Source organism: Saccostrea cucullata, unplaced genomic scaffold, assembly GCF_032062105.1.
Source record: "Saccostrea cucullata isolate Sc308-1 unplaced genomic scaffold, CSIRO_AGI_Scuc_v1 ctg1432, whole genome shotgun sequence".
Lineage (NCBI taxonomy): Eukaryota > Metazoa > Mollusca > Bivalvia > Ostreida > Ostreidae > Saccostrea > Saccostrea cuccullata.
Genome location: NW_026929305.1, coordinates 320,409 through 328,529, shown reverse-complemented (window position 1 = coordinate 328,529; position 8,121 = coordinate 320,409).

Sequence of the window (8,121 nt, the reverse complement as noted above, 5' to 3'; positions counted from 1 at the left end):
TGTAACCATCTTTTGAACAACCGGGCCCTGGACTTTATTTCCCTGAACACTTGTTTCTTAGTGCCGCTGTCGTTTTCCTTATTTCTTGATCCAGTGCTGCAGTGATCCAGTCTCTTTCAATGCCTTGTATCTCGCTGTAATTAGGGGTAGATGTCATAATCCTTTTTTCTGTATCAGTCTTATTTCGCCAAATTCCTAATAGCATTGTTGGTGTATTTAAATCATATGCCCTAATTCTTGTAAAAATCTTGGTTAGCCTTAGAAATGTTGACTATTTTTAACAAAAGGTTACTTTAGCAAACTATAGTAGATAACTATATAGTTCACAAGTAGTTTTTACGTGATAACGTTTACTATGGTACTATCGTACAACGGTTAAGAATTTATTTGGAACTTACTCTATGGTACTAAGATTTTTAATTCAAAATTTTAGTTTTGTCTTCTTGTATTTATACACATTATATGGTTGTCCATTAAAGTTGAATCAACATTTCATTTCCGAAATTGTTTTATCAAGTTTGATTCTACTTTTAACAAGCTAACATTTAGTTTTTCTGTACCATTAACTTTTCATGTATAAATAGGTAAAATTTGATAATTAAACTTCAGCGAAAGTTTGACAGTAAAACAAAGATTTTATGTGTGTTTTCTTTCATAACTCTTTCTTTGATATGGAATAAAAATGGAATCTGGATTTCTTTTTACATTTGTCATAGGGAATATAGGAAGTTTGCAGAGGCCGTAAAATTAGCGCTTGTGTGGATGCACGGCAGCAAGATGTCAGTAGAAATGAAACAGAATGGATTACAGAGGCACCACAACGTGATCGTCAGTAGACAGGGCTTCTACGGATTCCTAAGACGATGGAAATCTGGCAGTGGTCTGTCCAGGAAATCGAGGACCGCGAAAGAAGACGCTAAAAATCTAAACTATTTGACACTTTATAATTTTACTATCATGTTCAGTAAAAAAAATTATATTATTTTGGTACATGAATCTTCAGAATTATACAGCATCTAAGCACCGCAATCAAATCAGGGTTTGCTCTTATGAGGATGACATCCTCTAAAGTAGGTTAAAATTAACTTCACAGACAGGTAAGGGTGATTACCTCCTTTGAAGCTATAAATCGGATATCTGCTTACAACAATTATAAATATGAAAATTTACTGCATTTTTTAACGCAAATGCAATTGGAAATTTGATCCATTCGCACAAACAGATTTTAACGCTTAATTGTGCTTGCCATTAGATATATAATATCTTATGTATCTTTAACTCTCCTAAACGACGATTGGGGAGCTTAATTGCTCCACCAGAAAGAATTACCGACAAAATCCCAAACAAGAAACAATACCCTTTGTACAGTTAAGTATCAAAGAAGCAAATACCTTTAAATCGATCAAAGAAATACTGCACTGCAAAATGCTGTAGTATCTGTGCGACTGTCCCGCGGTACGACCTACAGAAAAGGTGACGTCAGATGGCGGGACGGTCGCACAGACCTCTTTACCACCGAGGATGTCGAAGAAAACGGACGCTTTCGACAGTCGGTGAGTCTCAGCCTGGTCCAGGACCTACACCGGCCACAGAGTGTATTTGTAAATATATATCTTAAAAGATTGGGGTTTACGTTAAAACCATCAAACAATGAAGAAATACTGCTCTGCAAAATACCATCAAACATTGAAGAAAAAATGCACTGCAGAATACCTAAATTTTCTACTGCTGATATTCCATCTGAACATAAGTTTCCTTTTCAGTTGAAGAAGCAGATCATTTTAAAAGAGTTTGGAATGGTAGACGTTTTAGAAGGGGGCAATGGCAGTATACTTTTGCCAAGAAAATAAAGGAGTCCTACGATCATTGTTTCCACGTTTGACTTTCCTAAAATCAGTAGTTCATAAATAAGATGCAAGAAAAGCGACACACCTTTATTTAACTGTAAATCACATTGTAAATTTGATGACTGTCCTGTGGAAATAGAAATAAAAAGGCAGTTAGGATGAGTGTTTTTGGGTCGAAAAATATAAGGGAGAGATAAAACACGAAATGACGGATGAAAATACTAGACTAATCAGAAAGAGATATCATGAGATTGAATGAATGTTATCTTTTATAGCAGGATTGGCAATATTTTAGTCATATTTTGGCGGTGGAACTGTGTTCAAGTTTGAATGATAATTCGGGTTTTACTGCCGGCTTCCAGTGAGCCTATCTTAAATGTTAGAAATCAACGCAAACCTTTGAATCACTTTTTAAAATTTTTATATAAAAAATATCTGACATCTGATATCGGGTCATAGGAACAGACGGCCATGGCTACAAAAAGATCGCGACAGAAAGACAAATTGGAAGGAAAGATGGTGTAGCATAGCTTCCATTGTGGCATTGAGACAACTGCCTCACTAGAATTTTCAGCAACATGCCCCTTCCCATACTTATTTAACAACAATTGCAGAAAATAGTTAATATATTTTTTAAATAATATATTTTTTTAAACTCTGATTACTTATCACGATTCATTGTATACTGTTTAACGTCCCTATCCAGAATATTTCACTGATATGGAGACGTCACCATTGCCGGTGAAGGGCTGCAAAATTTAGGCCTATGCTCGGCACTTACAGCCTTTGAGCAGAGAGGGATCTTTATCGTGCCACACCTGTTGTGACACGGGGCCTCGCTTTATACGGTCTCATCCGAAGGACCACCTTCACTATTATTGTATACCCCAAAGCGTAACAGACGGACGGACGTACAGACGGAAATACCGAATACTATACATCTTCCCACTTTTCAAGCGGGGGGGGGGGGGGGGTAATAATTAGCAAGCAACGTTCTGAATTTTGATTAATGATGTTAAGGAGTATTTCAATATTTTAAGCTGCAATAACTTTTAGAATAGAAACAATTACGGCAAAGGTGTAAAGAATTTTTTTTTACTTTTTAGGCTTAACTTTTTCTTAATTTTTAATAATAAGGATTAAGGAGCATGTAAATTCTTTTAGGGTCGAAACAACTTTATAATAGAAGCTAAAGTATTGTATAGTGTGTAACTTCTTGTTTTATTTAATAGGTGGTCTATCACCTCTAATTTCATTATTACTGCACTATATAGAATAAATTTTACTGTCTTTTCATCACTTCATTCCTTTTAAGTTTTATTTTTTTTTTCCCTTTATGACTTTTATGAAACCACCTTCTCGGATGCTCCTTATACATTGGAGGGAACTCCATTAGCATGATTAGTGAACTGAACATGAACTACTGTGAAAATAAAATATCTTTAAGAAATATTTGCCGTTAACTTAAAGTTCTCTTTAATTTCTTCATTAACTAGAACTGTTCAAACGGTGCTGTGAGAAGGTTAAACTACACCACGATGCCTTTCGCCCATGTAAAAACGAATATTCATTGAACGACTTCTCTTACTAAATTGAATAACAAAATGACAGGTCGTTCTTAATTTATTCCTACGGATTTATAAATTCACATTTTATCTCGCGAAGAGGCCTTGAAAAAGAAATAAAATCAGGAATTATCTATCATTACCAAATATAAAAAAAAGAACTAGATGAAATCTCGTTTCGAGCAACAATATCTCTTTGTGAGCGATTTGTCGGTGTAACAGCAACAAGGACCTTGTTGTATTTCTTGTTGTTTGACCAAGTCTGGACCCTTGTTAGTGATCGTGTTGGTCTATCAATAAATACTTCTGTGCAGTCAATGATCCATTAGGAAAATGTTTTCTAAACTTATTTGATATGTTTCCACGAAGTGACCTGGCCACTTAATACTAATTTCTTATTAGGGTTTGCCTTCATTTACTTATTTGAGAACCATTTAAGATTTTTCGATATGATATTGTCATTTGCATACTAGTAGAGGGTGCTGTCTGTAACGAAAAAGAACAGGGCATATGTCAGTAATTCAGTGTTTTCGACTTTCGATGGACTTGACGAGTGCCGTTGACATAAGCTTGGTATTTACAGTGGGGGGGGGGGGGAACAAAAATGCTTTTTTTCCCGCAAATTTCAATTTGTTGTCTGGCGTCACGGCCGTGACGTCAGACAGTACTAGATTTAACAAGGGCTTATTTATGCAGTCGTTCCATGAAATTGTTTAGATAGTTCGAAGGTGGAAATTTCGATACATGCATAATCTCCAAAGACCCATGTAGTTCGTCCCAGGAGGAAATGAGCATTTATTTACATTACTGAATGATCTTGTCTTTAGTATAATCTGTGCTTTCATCTTTGAACATGTCCGCTTCAGTTCTCTATAAAAAATGCCTCACTGTTTTGTGTTATGTATCAAAGATTAAGTAATTTTACATGTTATGGTTAAATAATTGATTGTTTATTTTCAGTAAAATTATACCTTGACATTGAATTCCTAGTACATGTACCTAAACATCAGGCACGTGGTCAAATATTTTTTCTTAGTTGTAATAAAAACTGATAAAACAATGCCTGAGAAAAATGCTGTGACAACAGAAAAAATGTCTTATTCAAGTTCGCTTTTATTTCTTATTGTGTAAATAGAATTTTATGTTGCTGAATTGTTATACTTCACTCTTATCCAACAATTATATTTTGGACGATATTACATTGAAAATTAGTTTGCATCTTCTTGTTTCTTTTCCCAGATGCTTCAGTTAAGAATTTCATCAATCGATTAAGTAACAGTGTTAAGTAGAGAATCATTGTACATCAAATGGTTTGAGAAGCAATGAAAGCTTTAAAGAACAGCAGGGGAATGGTCAGCATGTGTAACGCTCTGCCAAGATTTTTATCGCCAGGGTTAGGGTTATACACGCCCATTAAGTGGCCAAAGGTCTTCCTATTGATTTCGTCATTTACAACCTTTATTTTATTCTGTTAGTTGAATAAAAATCAGGTCATTTAAGATATATAAAACATTACTTGAAAAATACTGACCCGGGATCTGATCTTGAAACGTCTTAAGCCTAAGTCGATCAAAATCTTTATTTTATAATAAAATCCTGGAGCAAGGAGCTTCAAGTTAAAGTTCTTGGACATTATTGTATACAATATTGATTAAGCTTGGTCTCTTGAAGATAAATTATCGAACGAAAGAAATTATATAACATAATATATTATTTCTTTTCGCTTTATGAATATAAGCAAACCACGTCAGACAAGCTTTTTAGGAAAGCTAACACTTGTAATAGTTTTAGCTGTTATTACTCGTGTGATTCGACCAGGGTCTTAGTTCATTCTGTCGGTTGTAATACCCCCCGCAAACGAAGTTTGAGGGAGGGGGGGTGAACAGGAATCACCTTGTCCGTCTCTCTGTCTGTCCGTCTGTCTGTGCAATCATGTCCGGTCCTTTTCTTTCTTACAGAGGGTCATTAGAATCTACTACTCCACACTAAGATTGCTCATGACCTTAGGGTGTAACATGACCTTGATCCAAGGTCATTTGGGGAAGTTCAAGGTCACTGGAAGAAAAATTTCATGTCATGTCCGGTCCATATCTTTCTTATGGATAAATTTGGTAGGTTCTCATTTCACTCAAAGATTGTCCATGACCCAAGGGTGTGTCATGACCTTGACCCAAGGTCATTTGGGGAAGTTCAAGGTCATTGGAAGAACAATTTCATAATTCTTATTTGATACATATCTTTATTATGGAAAAACTTCTGAAAAACCAAGCGGTGGGGGGGGGGGGTATATTGTCCCGTTTGGATAGTTCTAGTTTGAATTGGCAAAAGAGTATCGCTTGACGTTTTGACTGGTTTTTGGCACGTGTATTTAAAAAAAACAACCTATAAATAACATTTGGTGCGTAGCTCAATTGTCATAGCTAGCCAAGCAAAATAAAATTTGAGGAGATGTTTGAAAGATTCTGCAGGTTTTAAGTTCCCTCTGCCATGTAGTGCCCCCTGATATCCAAAAGCTGGTTGTCATGATTTTCCTTGATGAGATCTATTAACTTATTATCTATTGTATACCCTCCAATGAAGGATCCTTGCCATCTGTAAAACCCAATGTTAGTGTGTAGAAGCTGTCTGTTGCTGATGCTGTCTTGTCTTTATTGTTTTACCCACAGCTGCCTGAAATTCACAATCTGGAGCGATAACTTTTAATACAGTATAATTTGTCCAATCCGGCTACCGCCGGTTCCATAAAATTTGGCCGGATTAGACAGAATCCGGAGTGCAGGAAAAATGCAGGGAAATATAAATTTCGAAAATTTTCGTTGTTTATTTACAAGTACATCATATGCATATTATAAATAATTTACAAGTACATCATATGCATATTATAAATAAAATTAAATGATGAAATCAATTACTATTCTGGAGTCTAGAAATTATAAAATAGTCTCACATGACTAACTGTATTTTCTTATTTGTTCACGAAGTTTGAAAGTCGGGTGAAATGTTACCTCAATCAAAATATACAGGCACGCATAATATAGGCCTACTTTGCATCAAGCGGACCGGGTTTCGCTTGTCAAAGACCTCATTCAATGTATTAACAGTAATGCACAATTATTTACGATGTGCTAATTATTAGATTGAACTTTTAATTTTATTCAACAAATTACGTCTTCCCCCACAGTGTTATGGTGCCATTTTGAAATGCGTTCGATTTTCGATCCCGATTTATATTTTGATTTGTAAATCGCATACATGTATTTTTGTGTTTATGTTATAATGTGCTAAAAGGAGTTAAAACAAAGTTACTTTTTTTTTAATTGTAATTTAATATAATATATTTTTCAAGTGGACTGTGTCACTGCCGCATTTCACCGAGTTCGTCTCATGGCACTAATTCTCATGCTAATGTAAACACGGATTATCACATTCCCCACGAAAGGTGTTAATTTCTTTGAAGTAACTCAGGTGTGGCCGGATTAGAGGGAATAATTAACGTTAATTAAGAGCAGTTGGGACCAGTATGGCCGTTCGGAATACAGAATAGACAGTATCCGGACTACACAGAATTTTTTAAAATGAATTTGTTAAAGAAGTGCATGGGACTAAAATTTACGGACGGAATGGACAAAAGTCCGGAGTACTCAGAGTCCGGATTAGACAAATTTTACTGTATATCCTTTTTTAAAATTTATCATAGCCCTTCATATTGTACTGGTATAATTATAAGTTAAAGTAGAAATATTCTTTAATATTAAAGTCAAACTAAAATTTTCATCTGCATTACGCTGTTCATTGGCTATATCTTTAGCAACTTTTACAAGCCTTTTCAACTTGTTTCGAGTGCCGTTACTAAGTTCTTAAATTTCGTCGTATCGATTGTTTTCGATTTTCATGAACGACTTGAAATTCTTAACGTGGATTGAAAGCGTTTTGGACAGGTACTGGTCTCGTCTAATGATGCTTTAGACCCGATTGACAACCATCTGTAAGTCTTCCATGGTGGCAGTTCCAGATATAGATTTAGATAAATCTCCAATGAAAGATAAGGGAGCGCTGTGTTGTTTCCGTCCTGGACCCGTTAAATTTTTGAACTGTTTGGAAATAAAGCGAGACAGTTTTTTTGTATTTAGTAGTCCATATCATTATCCAACATCTTAAGCAATTTATGTAAAGGATGCCTCTTATGTTGCCAACAGACATCCTCTAATTTCTGTCCATAGTCTTGTTGGCAAATAACTGGTGCATCGTCAGGAATAGTTATCACAAAGCTGTGCTACCAAGTTGTTTCTGTAATAACAATGGGTTCAAGATCCTCTAAATATACCCCAAATCTACCTAAAAAGCGATTGTTAGTTTCAAGAGACCATTGGGGACTGGTTATACAAGCCACCATCAAAAACATTAGAGAGGAAGAATAAAAATTTATAATACTCAGTAATTTATAGTTATGCGAATAAAGAAGGGCTGAAATTTCTATAGAAGTAAAATTCAGTCAAATTTGAAAAATAAACAGTTCAAAGTTGTTTCAAGAATCAAAATGTCAACAAAAGCTATCAAAAACAATATTTTTCCTAGTGTTCTTCTTATCTAATTAAACTTACGATTGTTAAAACCATCATGTCCAGAACACGACTTGGCATGCTTGCAACGATTACGTTGCACGTTAGTATGTCCTGGATCAAGATATAAATGTTTTACAATTATACCCT